The 19,256-nt window shown below is 36.0% G+C and overlaps 1 protein-coding gene across 1 annotated transcript in view; it reads left to right on the top strand.

Moving 5' to 3' along the window:
- LOC135499218 (mitogen-activated protein kinase kinase kinase 2-like) overlaps window positions 1–19,256 on the top strand; it is a 141,623-nt gene that overhangs the window by 52,646 nt on the left and 69,721 nt on the right. Inside the window, exon 2 of the mRNA XM_064789881.1 lies at window positions 17,067–17,262. The gene's annotated coding sequence lies outside the window, so the exon portion shown is untranslated. The remainder of the gene's footprint in view (window positions 1–17,066; window positions 17,263–19,256) is intronic.

Raw genomic sequence — 19,256 nt, 5'->3', positions numbered from 1 at the left:
TACACATGTTAGTCATTTATTTTTAAAAAAATTTTCCCTTTAAATAAAATGGAAACTTCTTATGGACGTTATCTTGATCCTTACAGATCAGACAAGTATCCCAAAGGCTTAAAAGCCAAACGCTATTATGAGGTGATCACCCATAATCCTAATTCTGTTAATCCAGGAGAAACACTTCATGTGAAAATTCCCAAGCTTGAAAAAGGACAAGTGATTGTCCCTGAAAGCATGAAACTCACGTTTAAACTTTCTACCACATCAAAAGTAAGTAATGCAGCCAATGCAGCTGCTGCTTATTTTGTAGCCAATGTGGGTAGAAACATTGTAGAAAGAATCACCACAAAGTTGGGTGGTAAAACCATGAGTGAGGTGGATATAGCCTTTATCTACAAAACCTTCAAGGATTTTTGGCTCACCGAAAAACAGCGAAAAAATCGTGTACAACAAGGGGTTGTGAAAGATCAGAGAAAAGATGGCATTAAAACTGCTTTTGAGGATCGTTACTGCATCCCCATTGAATCAGAACTATTTGATACCCATACCCCCTTTTATCCCTCAGCGATTTTGGAGTCCATTGAGTATAACGTCAAATTCAATGAGATTAAATATGTAGTAGCAGGAACAGCTACAAATAAAACCTATGCTGTGACGGATATTCAGCTTGAATATGAAACAGTCACCTCGGATGTCCTGGCTGAAACCATTGAATCTGTTTATAACTCTCAGATGAGATGGATGTTTGAAGACATTCATCTTTTGAAGACAGAGTCAATTGGAACGAATAAACGGGTGAATATCAATGTAGATGTCAATCGTGCCTCTACAAAAGGTATTCTATTATTTTTCCAAAAAACATTTAGTGACTATGATTCTGAAAAAACAAGTTTTCAAAATCCTGACATCACTAATGTGACCATTACTTCAGAAGGAATATCTCACTGTATATTCAAGTCAGGGTTGAAAGCCTATAATCAGTTTGATGAAATCAAACGGCATTATATGACGGAAGATCTTAAGCAAACGGAAGAATGCATGTTGGATGTTGAAAAATTCTACGACAAACAAAAATATGGCTTGTATATTGATCTGAGAAGTACACAGGATAACACTGTGCATGGATCAGGAACAGCCATGAGTAATATCAAACATGGTTTACAACTTGAACTCAGCAGAAATTCTGACACAGAATATGATATGCTAGTCTATATTGTAGCAGATGGATTGGTAGGACTTGAGAATATGAAAGTGAAAGGCATTGTACATTAATGTGTAAAATAAATGAATTATTGTGATGTTCCATTCAATATGCTAGTGTCTGGCATGACCGATTGTGGGAAAACCTATTTTATACTAGATCTTCTTGAAAAAGAATTTCAGAAAAAATTTGACTACATCCTTATCTTTTGCCCTACCATTGATATGAATAAAACCTATCGTGTCAGATCTTGGATTGAACACGATGACTATATTTTTATTTATCCACCTCAACATGTGCAAGAAAATTTAAATGCACGTTTAGAACATGCCATTGACATGTTTAAAAATGAACAGGAACAAACTTTGTTTATCATTGACGACTGTGCGAACCATTGGGATGCGAAAAATAAATCTACCAAACTAACTGAATTAGCCTTTTCTGGAAGACATTTTGGTTTATCAGTTTGGCTCTTAACTCAAAAATATAATGCGATTTGCAAAGATTTTAGAGACAATTGTAAGCATATGGTGATCCATACGTTGAACGATCAATGTTCTCTGGATCAAGTGTTTAAAGAAAACCGCTGCATCCCTATGGGCGAAAAACCTGCTGTTCTTGAGCAGATTGATAGCGGAAAACGACTTGTACTGCGCAGAACACAACCGTTTGATTATAAAATTTTGTAATATAATAAATGGACACAATAGATGACATTAACATTTCAAATCCTGATGATTCTGTGACAGAGATGCGGTCAGAACTCTTAACACATTATCAAAGCGGTCTTTTAACAAAATTAGGCATGAAAGTGTCTGAAGCGACTATTAAAAAAGCAAGTGGGAAAAATCTTGAAAAAATGTACAATGAATATCAAACACGTTATAATACGCAAATTGCAGATGAACTGGTCTCCAATTTATTATTCGCTTATACGCAAACTGTACGAGTTATGTTTCCAAATTTAGATCAGAAAAAACTTCATGAAAAAGTAAATAACAATATCATCATCAACAGCGAAATAAAAAAACAATTGGGCTATTATATGAATCCAACTCTTCTGGCTGTAGGATCCATCGCAGCCAATACTGCTGAATCTGTTTTACCTGTCACGGAAGACTAAATTTTATAAAGGAAATCTCTTATAAAGTTTAATTAGGCCATGACATCTCTTCAAAAAGTGTATAATAGGTGTTCAGCGCAGGGGTTGGTTTGACCACTTGAATTTCTAAGTGATAGAAATCCATGAGACGTTGTAACACAATTTTATCCATAAAAAAGTTTTTACGTTTGTGTAAGGCTTTCATGGTTTCAAATTTTTGAATGAGCATGATGTAGTCTTTTTTCATTTTTTCTTTCACGTCAAACGATACGGGATACATATTCAGTACTTTTTCAAAATCTGCTTGTTTTGACGTGGTGGATGTGATGATATGAGTTTGATCCATACCATACCATTCAGAAACAAGTGGACTTTTTTAAATGGCATTACACCAAATACGATGTTGATCTACCGAATAACATTGACTGCACACCACTTCCCAGTCAAACAGATCATAGTCTGTGCTAAAACAATCATGACATATCCACCTGTTACAAAAAAGTCTCACATACTGACTGATGATTTTAATTTTATCCATAAGTGTTGTGACACCCTTTAAATCGGATGGTTGAAATGCTGTCTCTGTGATGGACTCCATGTTGATTGGAATTTCTTCTAATGTATCAAACGTTAAAAGAGGTTTAATTTTTGGTATGATTTTTGGTTGAGGACTTAAAAGTTTCTTCCGCGTATCAAAAGAGAGGTAAGGTAATAGATCTCGATAGATAGAACAATCATTTATTCTTTTTCAAAAATTCATTAAATAGTGTAACTTTATAAGAACGTAACACTTCTTATAAAATTATACCATTTTATCCTTGCACTAATTTAAACGCGTAATACTTTTTCCCTTTAGGTTTTCCTAACGATATTATATAATTCAAGTTAGGATTCGCTTCTAAATCTCGTTTGATCAACGATGTTGAAAAAGTTTTCAAGGGCTGCAACTTTCTATATTTTAGAGTGAGGATTAACGCCTCTCCGTGTTTGGTAATCTTCTGCTCTTTCCCTACAATCTTATACCACACGTTTAAAGGAACTTCTTTCCATGTGATTAACTCTGATTCTGGAGGTTGAATTTTGGCATCTAATTCCCCCCACGAAAGATAGTCCTCCTCAGATGAACAATCTTCTATATCTCTAAGTTCATCTTTGGATGAGGAATAGTCTGTTAGATTGTTATTTTTTGAATATCTAGGATCTCTATTCTTTTTTGAAGCGCTAGCGGCGTGTGTGGTGGATCTGATGATATGGGTCATTTTCTATACAAAAAAATCTATTAGATATCGTTTTTAAAGCGCGGTCGCGAGCGCAGCGAGTGTTTTCTCCTTTAGCGACGAGTGTGGCGAGCGCAGCGAGCTAGAACCCTCACCTGGTTGTGTACTAGGATTTGACTGAATAAAAATGAATAATGTTTTGACTAGGATTTGACTGAATAATTTTTTGACTAGGATTTGACTGAATAATTGTTTGACTAGGATTTGACTGAATAATGTTTGACTAGGATTTGACTGAATAATTGTTTGACTAGGATTTGACTGAATAATTGTTTGACTAGGATTTGACTGAATAATTGTTTGACTAGGATTTGACTGAATAATTATTTGACTAGGATTTGACTGAATAATTGTTTGACTAGGATTTGACCGAATAATTGTTTGACTAGGATTTGACTGAATAATTGTTTGACTAGGATTTGACTGAATAATTGTTTGACTAGGATTTGACTGAATAATTGTTTGACTAGGATTTGACTGAATAATTGTTTGACTAGGATTTGACTGAATAAAAACCCAGTCAAACCCCAGGTGTCCCAGAACTATCACTTTTACACTACTACAGCAGGTTTTGAAGGTTTTTCGGGCACAGTCTCCAACTTTGCCTTTTCTGCCTCTAATTTTCTGTGAAATTGTTCTAATCTTTCTTTCCAATTACGTGGTCGTTTTGCATGAGGAAACCAGCCCTGTAAAAATTCTCTCCTAACCATCCCCCACCAACTAATGGAAAATGCCTTAGATGCCGGGGGATGGATATTTGATGAGGGGAGAGTTTCTTAGGAATAGTTTATTGACTTTAGCTCTCAGCTTATCTGAGCCAGGTAACCTCCTGCTGAGTTGCCGGACCAAAGGCTGAGGTCAACATATGTTGTTACATAAACGATCTTGCTATCACATCCTGGTTGCCTTGTAGTCGACCAAATTACTTCTAATTTTGCCTCATCACAGTAAATTAGTCATGAGTGTTATCACTGGTTACGCTGGCCATTAGGTAGATAAGGTAAATATGCCGATCATCACTGTGTGTAGTATCAGCGGGGTACTTGAAGTTGGAGGGCGACTAAATATTTTACAGGGCTGGTTTCCTCATGTGTAACCCCAAGTTCTATTCATTTATTCAGATGAAAAAATCAATTTATTACTACAATAAAGTTTAATAATCTAGAGTTCAATTTTAAAATAATCTAATGTACAATAAAGTTTAATAATCTAATGCACAATAAAGTTCAATAATCTAATGTACAATAAAGTTTTCAGTTTAAAAATATGGTGAATAAGTCGCCAGTTGAAATGTATGCCTTAAATCCTCTGGCGTAGAAAATGTTACTGCCATTAAATTATGATTTAGACTTGAAACTTTCACATTCAACTACATAATAAAATTGACTGCTTCTTGTTGGTTTAATCCATTTTGAAATATGACGGTGTTTGATAACACAATATCATTAAGTAGAAACTTATTGCAAAACTCGGGATAAAACCCAAAATACTTGTTTGTTATCCTTCTCCACTCTTCTTTCACGTTTTCGTCTCGATAGACAAACCAGTTTTCATTATGCTTGTTGATCATAAAGTTAATTGAGCGGTCCAATTGCTCTTTGAAAATCCTCCAGTCGACTGTGGCACTTTTCTGTCTGTTTTGTGTTTTAGACATTGGCCGCATGTTAAACCAAGAGTAACACAGTTCTGGGTGATCTTTGATTCCTTGATTGGTAGAACATGATCCAACTCCTCATCTACTATTTGTGATAGACCCCTTTGGTAGTTTAACCAATCCCTGAAGAAATCATTGGAACAACCTAGACAAAATGCCGAATTAGGAGATCCATCTTCTTTGGCTATTCTGTTGAGGCCAACTCTGACTTTGTGTTGGTCATAATTACCACTCTGTCTAAGATAACCTTTGTAGTATGAATTAAAACAAGCTCTACATTTGCCTCTTTTTCCTTCTTTACCGAATTCACCATCGCTTAGTAATTTCACTTCTCCACATTTACCGCATGTCTTTGTTTTGGTACCACATGATTTACAGTAGTCCAGTAACTTGCCTCTTCTGTTCTTTTCAAATTGACTTTCAAATTTAGATGCATCGCACTTAACACATTCCTCACCTGTCCCTAAATTAACATTTACTGTACAATAGTTGTTCACTATTATTTGACTCTCCATTTAAAGGATAAAATCTTTCTCAATTATGTTTTTAGGCTTTTTATGTCTGAAATTGGCAACCATTCATTGAATTTGTCACTGTAGCCTTTCCATTTCACTAATCCGTATTTTTTACCTTTAGTGGTCTTGTACCTCATTATCTTCTCTATTTTGTACTCTAGTTGGTCAGGGTTGGGAACATAACTTAATTCTTGTTCGTAAAAATATCCTTGAATTTCTTCCTTTTGGTAATCTTCAAGTTTGTAGACAATTGGATGAGTGAATACTATCTGTCTTATTTGAAAGACTTCTTCAGTGCAATTGGGCAAGTAGCCTTTGTCGAAAATAGTCTTGTACTTTGAAATTATGACGCTGTCGCCAACCTTGTACTTCGGTTCTCTAAATGTTTCTTTAAGATGTAGGCCGTAGAGGTTGTACCAGACAGTTCCTTCATTCTCCCTCTTTCTGGCGTCAATTGGTTTCATCCCTATTGAGGAGTGAAATGAGTTGTTGTAGCCGCTCACCAAGTCATCTAAGACATCGACCCACTTGTCAGTTTCCTTTGCGGTGAAATATTTCCACATTTTATCCTTTAAAGTTCTGTTTAATCTTTCCACAACTGCTGCCTTCTTACTTGAAAATGTAGAGAACCACTCTATGTTGTTTTCTGTCAAGAGTTTTTTGAAGTGTTGGTTGTAGAACTCATTGCCTTCGTCAAATTGGATTGTCTCTGGTTTAGCCTTCTCAAAGATCACTTTAAATGCATCTCTGATTTCTTCTCCTCTCTTGCTCTTAACGGCCATAGCCCAAGCATAGCGACTGAATAGGTCAATTACTGTCAAAATGAATATGTTGCCTTTATTTTGTTTCTCAAATTTTTGCATGTCCACAAGATCTGCTTGCCATTGTTGATCGATGTAAGATACCATTGTCTTTCGGAACGTTAATTTCTTAATGGCCGGTTAGTGTAGTTGGTGAGTTGGTAGTGTGTCTAGAAATTCTTTTACTTCCTTGTACCTGATAAATTTTTTATCTTCCTTACTTGTTTCCATATCTTACTTAATGAACTGTAAGCCACAGGACTTTCAGGATTGTAGTACAAATCTCTCAGATACTGTTCGATGTTGTCTGGGTTCGACTGGACTTTGTCTGGGTCTTTTAGTTCTGTTTTAATCATTTAAATGAAGGCAAAAGACATACTAGTTTTCGGGCCACACAACATGTTAATTTCAGGAGTCACCAATTGCGGTAAGATCCGCATTTCTTCTCTTAAGCATCTTCATTACTGCCTTACCAGTGTGTTCATCAACATCAAACTTAACAGCATTGCTGCTTAAACTCTTTTCTTTCAATTCATTTGCAAGCACCTTTGAAAAGCTTTCTAGGTCATAGAGACCATCGGGTATTGTGATAACTGTCAACGAAAATCCGCGAAACTTTATTTCGTTATTTTGTTTTGCTTCACTTATGTTGTAGAATGTACAAGGTATACCTGCAAATGTCAAACTGACACTAATAACATTCTGAATTTCAGTGTTAAGATGTATGGTTACATCATGTGATTTCTGTTCTGGGTAGTCACTTGAATTAATGTACACCACGGTTTTCATTTATTGCAGTTAAATTCTACTTGATTATGTTTCTGGGTAAAATACCTTGATCGTAAAAGTATTCCAATGTTACATTACTTACTGCTACAGTTCCGCCAAGTTTCAGAATCTCTTCTAAGTTTGCTTGACTTGGCGGGCCAATGGTAATTCTCAAGAATCTCTTAAGTGAATAAGAGTAACCAATTGTTGCCGTTGACAATAACGCACTTTGGTACAGTGTATGATGATTTCCTTCTTTCCTGGTGTTTCCATTTATTTGACTGTAAAATAATCTTAATGTTGCAAGGAAGCAATCTGTGAATTTTGAATGTTAACTTGAGCGTCAGAAATCACAAATATGTGCATTTTGTATGGACCCTTTCCAGATTCTTTTGTTATCGACAATTGAATACCATCTTTAGTGTTTTGAAGCTTTTTGCCCGATCTGTGTAATATGTTGTCTTCTGTAGTTCTCAGGTCCAACCAAAGCCCGTAGTTATTCGAGTCTCCATTGTACTTTTTCATAGACAAGTTGCAGTCGTAAGTTTTCTTTAAGTCTTCGGTCATGAAGTGTTTCTTGATCTCATCCCATTGATCTAGCATTCTCATTCCTTCTGGAAACACCTGATTAGCAACTCCTTCGATGGTTATTTGCACTTTTGTGATGTTAGGATTTTCAAACTTTTCAGAATCTCTTGAACCATCAGTGTAATCAGAGATGAAGAGAAGTAATAGTCCTTTTATGGACATTCGAGGAAAATTGATGTTCTCGTTGATCAGCGTTTCATTGGCCGTTACGTTGACAGTTTTGAAGTGATCTACCCAGTCGTAATAGATGGAGAAACCTGAATTGTACTTGTTTGTAAGCGTATTGGCTAATCCCTTGTTAGTAACAGTGTCATATTCAAAACTGATATTTCAAGTTTGTAATTCATGTTTGCAGTTGTGCTGGTAACGATGATCTCCTCCTTTGGCGCTAACGTAATCTCGATGATCACATCCTCTTGAATTGGAAACTTGTAAAATGGAGCATACTTGAAAAATAGTTCAAAATCTAACGGTATCTTGTACTTGGTTCCAAACACTTTCTTCAGTGTTTTCTCATCGCTGGTTTCACCGGTAACGTCGGCTTCTGCCACACCTGATCTCAACTTTCTAAGATTTTCTGACTGAATACCTTGAAAAACCCTGTCGTTCCTTACCTCCTCTGTTAACCACAAATCTTTAAAAGTCGAATAATGACTGTATTCATTGAAATCAAATATCTGTTCCGTTCCCCATTTTACCACCATCTTGGATAACAGGTTTCTGCCGAGATTGTTAACCACACTGTTCTTGGAATCACCAGAAATGGTGACATCAGCTGACAGAAAAAGAGATCTGGGTACAAAGAACGTATTTTCTCTTAAAACAGGTATTCTAATGTACAATGTTTATTTTGAATTAGCAGGAGACGGATTGTGTGTAATAATGTGATGATTTCTCTCGGCCTTTAATCCGAGTGGAATCTTATGACTCCTTTTAGTGTTGAGCAGTACTCCAGTTGTCATTCTATTTAATTTACATGAAAAATCAATCATTAATTTGACTTAACAGCTTTAACACCTTCTATTAAACCATAAATTATGGAGCTAACAACAACAATCACTAGAATGACTAGATGTTCGGCCATAAATCCAACAACTGCACCAACTGATTTCATGGTTGATGGTGGTTTATCCGGACTTGGTGGCGTAGGAGTTGGAGGTCCTGGTTTAGTCACAGGTTTCAAAGCATTACTGATACTAAGACCTAAAGTGGTCAGTATCATAGTAACTGCAGCAACTATTGCAGCAATTGTAAGGCCTTCAACCTTAAAAAGTAACTTGATTCTGTCCTTGAGTGAAATCTCTGAATCTGGTTTCTTCAAGACATCAGTGATCAAACGTTTCAGTCTTTTTGCACTGCTTTCAGCTTCGCTGTCTAATTCAAATACCTTGCCATGTTCTCTATTCAGTTCCTCTTTCACTTTCTCAATTTCTCTGCTTAGCTCTTCCTTTGCGTTAGCATCTTCCTTTGCGTTAGCATAGTCTCTTTTTAGATTGTTAAGTGTTTCTTCTAGGTTTTCTATTTTCATATCTTTCTCCCTCTTAACTGCTGCACGATCATCCCCAGCTTGTTTTAACCCTCTAATTTCTCTCAAAGCGTTATCTGTAAAACCTAATGCACTTAATTCTTGTTCAGTCGCATCTATCAACTTATCTATGGGTTTAGGTGAAGTGTTAATCTCATCAATTACTGTCTGTGTTTCAGGGGTTACAGATTGAGTTTCCCTTCTTGGTGAATGACATTCCATGTTAGGCATTTCAATTGCCTCTGTCGGGCCTGGTTGAATTAGGTCTTTCAAAAGTTTAATGAATTTTGTGCCATAATCTTTCTTTAAAGTTGATTCAGAATAGAAGCTTCCTTTATCCTTAGTTGAGCGAATACCATAAGGTGTCCCATCATAGGGAATCTTGTACATGTACATCATTTATCTTTGTTTGTCTGTAAGTGACAACCAATCAAGTTCTTCTTGTGTCGGTATGTAGTACAGGTCTTGTGAATAAACCATAATGCGTGGTCCAAGATAACTCAGTTTATTCTTATCATATTTCCATCCTGTTTCTCTCAATGCCTTATCAAGTTACAGTGTAATTTAACTCCTGTCTTACTAAATGAGAGTCAATACTTCTTACTCTTTCTGGAGTTGAAAAGGTAGTTTCAGCAGTCAAATTTCTTCCATTTATGTTGTAAGTTGTGTCATCATCAAGCATTGGGATAATTATTCTAAAATACCTTGGTACCGTAAAGTCAACTTTTAAATGGAAAATGCATAAGCCTCGTTCTGAGAGTGGAGTGTTTTGGACACGCAACCAAGATGCTCTACCAAAGTTCCCTCGGGTTGCACTAAAATGTGGAAACCATGCACACGTCACGTCAATGGAATTTCGGCTCACTTCAGAAGTTTGAGGCGCTCAAAACACTGCTTCAAACACAAATCAGTCAAGGAAGCATCAACCACCCTAAGTTTTTTAATGAGCACTACACATATTTGCCGAGAAAAACGCTCCAAATAGCCCATTTGCGCAGATTTTAGCATCACTTGAGCGAGCCGATGCGGACTTCCTATGCGCGCTGTACAAAATGTACATGTCTCATTTTCTGTAACGTTGCCGTATTAATGTAAACAATGGCGCTACCGGCGCTCCGGCCGGGCCGGCGATAGATGGAATTTGCCAAATTCGCACATATTCAAGTTATTTTCGTGGCCTATCTTTTTAAGTTTGAGGTATTTTAGAATAGAAATTGTCCAAACTTCGTCCAAACCCTCGCCTGTCAGCTCGGGTTTGGACTGTATTTTAGCTCCACCCGAGAGTGTCTTGGTAACTCAACCAAGGTCCTCCGCCTCGGGTTCAATTCCTTAAATGATGTTTCAGCAGTTCTACTGTTATTTTCAAAAAATTGATAATTGTCTAAGCCCTCCATTTGAACATCTTCTCCTCATTCAGCCATTTATTTTACAATAATAAGAATTAAACTGCCAACAACAGCATAGAGTAAAAACTTGATTGTTTCATGGGTATCATCAGATTTACTGATTACAGCAGTCTTACTGGTTTCATCAAGCTTTTTAGTCTCTTCAGACTTTTTAGTTTCATCAGTCTTTTTAGTCTCATCAGATTTACTGGTTTCAGCAGTCTTTTTAGTTTCATGTTTAACAGTGCTTAGTTCTTTGGGTGCGGTAGTAGTTGTAGTCTTAACCCTTATTTTCTTAGCAGTTTGACCTTGCATCAATGGAGGAGGGATAGTCTTTTCATTGTTAATGTCATTCTTACCAGGCTTCAAGTGTTTAGTTGCTACCAGAATATTGTTATTGTAATTCTCGATCTTACCGATCTTGAGTATCATGTCAGACCCTATGATGTACACCCTTGTCGGAAAGTTTATGGACACCAGTTTTTGCACATTTTCTCAAAAACGGCTAATCCTATTGAACCCAAATATTCACCAATGGTGGAGAATCTTCCTGGCTATCGAATGACGTGATAGTTGATATCAGGACCAATTGCATAACAAAGTTATTACATAATTTTGAGAGGCATCTATTTTTCACTTTTTGGTTGATTTTTTTTAAATCGAAGTATAAATCTTGCATCATACAGATAACAATGCTAAGACTTTCTGTGAAGAAAGTATTTGAAAATATCATTTACTTTTCATGATATATCAAAATATCAAAATTTTGAGATTCTGAAAATTTTGAGATTTTTCTGATTTTTCGATATATCCTAGTAGTACCCATGTCCCCTGAATGAATGGTGATTTTTTTCTGATTTTCAACTAAAGGAACATCTTGAAATTATAATATGAAAATTTTCATACTACCAAGTATCCACCTTTTCTCAGCAATATTAGTTGCTAGCTGTGCTAAATTGGTGCCAATCATTATTTGGGTATGACTTCTCAATGATACAGTTGCAAAAAACCCAAAAATATCAAATTATCAAAATATCAAAATTTTGATATTTCGATATATCTCAAAACCGAAATGAGATTTATCCAAATTTTTTTCACAGAAAGTCTTAGCTATGTGCAATATATACTGTAGGTTAATTTGGTTTTGAAAAATTGATTAACAAAAAAGTAAAAAAAAGATCCCTCTCAAAATTATGTAATAACTTTGTTATGCAATTGGTCCTGATATCAACTATCACGTCATTCGATAGCCAAGAAGATTCTCCACCATTGGTGAAAATTTGGGTTCAATAGGATTAGCCGTTTTTGAGAAAATGTGCAAAAACTGGTGTCCATAAACTTTTGAACATGATTGTACATACCTGGGGCAATTACATAGTCTAATCGTGTGCGAGTGTCCGACAGTGCTTTCTGGTATCTAGCAATTGAGGTAGGGATATCCACATGCTGTTCAGTTGAATCACTTAGCAGCTTGATGAATTCCTTCTGTGCGTCTAACTCTGTTCCTGGCTGTCCAGTAATCGGGGTTCTAGTGAGGGCCTGTGATCCCAGTATACAGTAAACATATGTTCTGATGGAATCATTCAATCTTTCTATCCCTGTATTCGAGAAACCTGAGGACTTAAGAGTCATGAATTGTTGGTATGTTTGACATGGTTTCTGTGTAATGACATCAAATACATTCTTTTGTTGTTTGACGTGCCACTTAATAAAGCTGTCAGGGTACTTGAAATCATCCATCCCAGCGTCCCAGTCTTTTGTAAACATCGAGGGCATTCTATTCTCGTGAACTTGCATTAAGAAGAAATTGATTTTCAAATTATTGATGTAATAGCCAGGAATAGTTATGTTTGGATTGTAATCCGGTACACTCCACGAAGTCCATCCATCATTGTTTGCAAACACTGAAAAATCAAATTCGTCTTTTAAGCCAAACTCACTTAGTAACTCGCCTAGTTTCCTACGGTTTATGTTATTGTTTGATTCGTTGAAATTGCTTTCTCCCAAAATGGGGATATCAAGGTTCTTCATAATTTTTCTGATTTGATAGTAGGTGTGGAACCTGTAAAATGATCTGGTCATTTGATTGCTGCTGTTCAAGCGCTCGAGTGAAATGCCACATCCAGTTGTCGCGAACCAGACGGCCATGTTAAACTGATTCTGGTAGAATGTCAGTGGGTTTTTTTCAAGTCTAAGACATTCATCTCTGTTTTTCAATTTTAAAAACCCTGGCGTGATTTCACTTTCTTGTACTTTGAAAAAGCTGTTAGCAGTAACATAGGCATCAAAGTGATAGAAGTCAAATGTAAACTTATTCTTATGCTTCGTTTCCAATGGGTAATACATTATTTATTTTTACTTGAATTTTCCTTCGCATTCAATAATTCAAAGTCAAATGTGAATGGCATGAGTCAATCACTTATTTCAGCTTTCAAACTCGCCCCAATGTCGAACTTATTTGAATGCGTGTTTGTCACTGGATTAGACAACATTTGGTTAGGTCAGAAGTTAGTAGATGGCAGCACTGGCGCAATTACTGGGAAATAGGCCTACCTGACATTCCTCATTGGAAAAGTTCAATGGCCTAGTGGGTAAAGCTTGGAGCTTCCACACCTGAGGTTATGATTTGGCGTGGGATCGAATCCCGGCGAAGGAAACATATGAGGCCTGGTTTTCTTTGTGGCTAATAGAACGGTCGTAAACTTATCACGCTGTGATAAGTTTTTGTCCCAGTAAGATAAGTCAGTAATAGGAAAACACGTCGGTTTTATCTATGTGAGGTTTTTGGTAGTTTTTGTGATGAAAACGAAGTTTTCTTGCCAAATTTCCAGAAATAGTCGTAGATAAATCGTACATGTGTTTCCCTATGACTTGATAGCTTTTTAGAAGTGACAAAATCTCAACAAATTTCTCTTTGTAATTCGACAAGTCTGTTACTACTTGTGGTTGTCTAAATTGCACAGTTACAAAATGGGTAAATTGTTTTTTTCCTTCCTTCAAAACTTGTTTACTCTTTCTATTCCTTTAATTTTTCCCGCCATTGACAAATAATATTGCTCTTTTTCTGTGGGTTGTGTAGTATTAATAGAACAGTTCGTATGTTCTTCCACCGGAGCGCCGGCTCCCACCAGAACTTTGTTCGATGGAGTGTTAACTCTGTTGGAAGTTCGTTCGCTGGTGTTAGTGTTCTATTTATTTCCTCTGATTGTTTTTTGTGTTATTTTTATGTTTTTCAGATTTTAGATGGTGGTTGTAGTTTTTCTTTAAAACTTCAGAAAGACAATCTCGACAAAATTCTATTTTAGGTTGATACTTTATTTGTTCCATATAAGATTTGTTTTTTTCTTAAATTGTTAAAAACCTGATAATTCGTCTATTTAACAAAAATTGTATTAAAAATGGAGGGTAAAATAAGTGAAAATAAAGAAGTCGAAAATGTCGAAAATCTATCAAAATTTTTAGAGGATTTGAACATGGTGTGATGAAATGGGTTTGTGTATTGCTGTACATTGAAGTACAGCGTGTTGTATATTTTATTGTTCTTCTTTTAACAGGGATTTCTTTTAAATCATCTGATGACAACTTTGATCATTTGGTTTATTCATTAGCTCACCTTTGTATAGTCAGTTCACCATAATCTGGTTATTATCTGTTGTTGCATTTGCATGTATTCGTCATTTATTTGGGGGAATTTGTTCCCAATTTTGGAATTGTCCACCATGCTTGTTTTGGTTGGTCATGTGACCACGGCCTGTTTACATTTGGACGTTATCGTCTGCATGCACAGATGTAGGTCGTAATATTCATTTATCTTTTTACGATCAATCTATTTAATCTTTATCTCGTCTCCAATGTATTTGTATGATTGTGCATGATTGAATTGGACCGTCTCTTTTATTAATCTTTGTAAATTTTAGTCAGCTTTTAACCTTTTCTTGTTCGTGGCGCATTAGTATGACGCAACAAGCTGGGGACGCGAGTTTTTGAAACAGACGACCTAAAAATTCAATCCTGAAGAGAAGATTCCTTTTTTCCGCTCTGACAAAACTACGAATTCCACCTTTAATAATCTAAATCCAAATCGTCCCAAACCATAGTATGTACCGAAATTCCACCAATCAACTTTCCGTTCACTAATCTTTATTCTTGTTTGTAAATTATAAGATCTGCACCCCTTCACCCAGGCCTGTAACTGCTGCAATGCTGAAGATTATTGCCCTTAGTTGATTACCTCAATAAAATCATCTCTTATGTTGAACCAGATATAAAGTCGCTCCTTAGTATATTTACCTGTTATTCCATAACAATGGATTTCAAACCTAAAACACCAAAAAATTATGGTAAACTGGAAGACTTAGAAATTGGTGAAAAATACAAAATAAAAGATATTTGTAAAGCACAAAATAAGTTTGGTGAAAGACTGAAAATTACTCTAGTGTTTTCGAAATTAGGTAGTATTGTTGAAACCACAACTTATTGACCAGAACGGTTCAACAAGATGAAGGAATCCCAAGGGGAAACCTTGAAGGGAAATCCTGAGATTTACTTTGTTCACAAAAGGAAAAATAAAAACCGACATCATGAAATCTCATGTTCAATAAATCTAAAATTCTTAAAATTAAAAAATTCTTAAAATTAAAAAAGCTGAAAAATAAAAAAAAACTTAAAATCTCTAAACTTAAAAAAAATAAAAACTTAAAGATAAAAAAACCTTAAAATCTCTAAACTTAAAAAACTTAAAAATTTAAAAATAAAATAAAAACAGTTAAGAAAAAGCTGAGGGGGTAAAACTTAATTATTCGTCTATTTGAAAAAAAAATAGTATTATCAATGGAGGGAGTAATAAGTGAAAAAGATCTAAAGTACGATTTTAACAGTTATTTCTTAGGTGAGGATATATTCCACGAATTAATGACAAACGACAATTTAAACAAATATTTTAACATGGATTTCAAACCTAAATCAAAAGATCTTTGTACTCATTATGACAATTTTAACATATATTTAAATTACAAAACAAAAATGTATTATGGTAAGTTTGAAAACTTAGATATCGGTGAAAGATACGAAGTCAAAGATATTTGCACTCATTAGTCAGTTTGGCAAAAGGCTGGAAATAACTCTCGTGTTTCCCCTTCCGGGGAGTGTTGATGAAATCACATTAGATCTACCAAAACGTTACAACAAAATGATAGATTTGGAGATGGAAGTATTAAAGATACATCCTGATATTTACTTTGTTTACAAGGGGAAAAATAAAATCTCATTTGTTGAATAAATTTTAAAAATAAAAAAATAAAAAAACCTAAAATCCCAAAAATCCCAAAAATCCCAAAATTAAAATTAAAATCTTAAAAATTAAAATCCCGAAAAATTAACAATTGAATTAAAACCCAGCGGAACGAGCTTCGCTACTCTTCGTGTTGGCACTCCTGAAACTTAAAAAACTTAAAACTAACTTAAATAAATGCGTGAAAAAATAGTTATGATTGAATCAAAGTGGTTAAGTGGTCTAAATGGTAACAACCTTACAATTCAGTTGGATGAAATGTTGTATAATGTTAATGGACTATACACAGTAAAATATTTCATTGAGGGTTTCAGAGATCAAATGGAAGTAGATTGGCATAACAAAAATGGGTTAGGTTTTCAACTCCAGGAAACAACTTCTATTCTTACCCAAGTAATTGGGGTCGCTTGTAGAAAAAAAGATAAACTGCAGTATTGTCTAATCATTACGGAGGGAGTGAAAGATCTTTTGGGGTTTAATGTCCCTAAGGGGGACATTAATGAATGAGTTGGCGACAACCCCCGGCTATGTTGTGTTGGGCGACAGACCAATTAAATTTAGACCGTTCGAATACTTCCACATTCACTGCGATATAATCGATTAAAATGACATAACTTACAATTCAAGTAAGTCAGATTTGCTAGCAAGAATTCCATTGAAAGAGTGTGGTTTCAGCGATACACTTAAACAATATTTGACATGGTTGAGAAACATACCATTTGATGACGCAAGCTCATGTATTGATGAGGTTTTATGTATTTTGTGTTCGAAAGTTGAAACATGGCAATTACAGAAGGGCGTCTAGGTATTTGAATTGTTGTAACTTTGATGGTACAAACTTTGGATGCCCTAAAAACATGACGAGCTGGGTTTAATAATAATTGTCTCCTATCTTAAATCATTTCTGCACTTACATGAACACTTGTTTGCAGCAACGCAATAACAATTATCATTTCACTTATATTAGCTGACAACATCCTTTTGAGCTCCGAGGGCCGCATTATCAAACTGGCAGACTTCGGAATCTCGAGGAAGCTGGAAGCCAGTCTTCTGACCCATGGAGCAACAACAGCTGGTCGAGGAACACCTCAGTATATTTCACCGGAGGCAGTAAAGGGCAAGGACGACGAGAAAAAGGGATATGGCTTAAAGACAGATATCTGGTGAGACAAAATAATGCACTGCGTTTATTTGCTTTTCCTAATTACAGTGGAACCCCGGTAACACGACCACTCATGGGACCGTGGTCGGAGTGGTCGTGTTACCGGGGTGGTCGTGTTACCGGGGTTGGGAATCTCCAGACGAAATACATGATTATTTTTCCCGCCAAAATTGCCGACTGCATGGCGTGTGTACGCTGTACTACCATAGCAACGCTGCCTGATTGAGATGATGCACGCTCCAAAGTTTTGTTATCATGCCTCGCAAGAACAGTTCGTCGATAAAATTACATGTTACATTCTCAGAATGAGTTAGAAAAGGTAATTTTGTAACTCATTTTATCCACAAAGTTTCATTACCTGCCCGACGTGACGCATTTGCGGGCAATTTGGTGAATCATCCTCCATATGTACCCGAAAATATGCGAAAATAAATTAGCGGCGAGTTCCAAGATTCATCAGCAATTCACACCTGAGAAGATGAGTTGAGTAATGCTACAGTTTTAATCAAGTCTATTTTCAGTCAAAATATTTAAAGAAATATAAAATGATACTGTAGTAAATCAACCAAGTTCTCCAACTCATAAAACATTCAAACGTCTCGCAAGCTTGTTATTGTCATAAGTGTGGTCTTCAAACTACCCACCGTTTATTATAAGTTCATATGCAAATCACGCAAATCACATGATTTTGCTGCTGCTGAGTGCGCATGTCTGGTACTGAACTGGCTCAGTAATGAAAACAAACCATGAAAACGTTAGAAAAGGAAAGTTTATTTATTCATTTACACTTATACAATTGATCATACCTGCAAAATCACATTGTATTTTTTGTTTTCATATGTATTCCCATGGCCATTGTCCCCGTCTCAACAAAGCTTGGCAGCGAGGTGCTAATTACTATGCCGCGGTCGCGACCGATTACGGCAATTAGGCCTGGTGGTCCGGTTAGCGGGGTTGATTTTCAGTTTGGGACCGGCCAAGCCAGTGGTCGCAGTCGGGTTACCGGGGTGGTCGTCTTAGCGGGGGTCTCTTAATGGTAATTAGAGAGGAAACCATTCGGGACCGGAGAATCGTGGTCGCGTTAGCGGGGTGGTCGCGTTACCGGGGTGGTCGCCAACCGGGGTTCCACTGTAGTTGCAATTTTATTGCATCCCACACTGTTCACTGTGTAGCACTTCTCATGGGTACATATACTTAATAGGAAAACATCTCACTGGCCATTGTTTTACATTTGACTTAATCCGTGTTGGTGACTGGGCAGCACTATTGTGCGGAAATGAATATTAGTAAAAGTAATTTTTTGCATTGTTTTTCTAATACAGTGGAATCTCCCTTAGCGGACACCTCTCTATTAAGCACACTAGTTTTGGTCCCAAATTGTTTGTTTCCAATCAATTTGATCTCTCTAATCAGGACACCTCTCTATTAAGGACAGCACTTATCAGTCGCGAGGGTGTCCTTAATAGAGAAGTTCTACTGTATTTCTTCTTCAATCAAGAAATAGTAGTACAAGATGGTCATTTCACATTCAAATATGATTATGATATCATATCATGTTTATCAAATGAGAGGACATGATTCAGTTAACTACACCTTGACTACCAGTGTTAACTAGACCTTGAGTAGTTAAATTCTTGTTAGAACCTAGTTGAAAGTTAGTAGGATTTTGTTGCCCTAAATGGTAACTAGGAGGTTGACTAAGAACACCGATCTGTTTCATATGTAGCTCGATAACAGTTGACTCCATTTATTTGTAGAGAAAAATAATGATACTTATTCTTTTAACTTTTTTAACTTAAGAAAACCCAAAACTTTTTAGTATTATGTTAACAGTAAAGCTCTAAGACGTTTTTGGCATTCTATGTTACATGATATAGTATTACTTCTACCAATGAATGGTACCCCTTTGTCTGCCATAGCAGCAAGGATGGGTTCACTAGCTAGAGTTAATTTATCGTCATATTCCTTCAGAACAGCTTGTAGTTAATTGAGACA

The sequence above is a fragment of the Lineus longissimus genome, chromosome 14 (genome assembly GCF_910592395.1).
Source record: "Lineus longissimus chromosome 14, tnLinLong1.2, whole genome shotgun sequence".
Classification (NCBI taxonomy): Eukaryota; Metazoa; Nemertea; class Pilidiophora; order Heteronemertea; family Lineidae; genus Lineus; species Lineus longissimus.
Note: the sequence above shows the minus strand (reverse complement) of the source record. Positions and strands in the feature narration are given on the sequence as shown.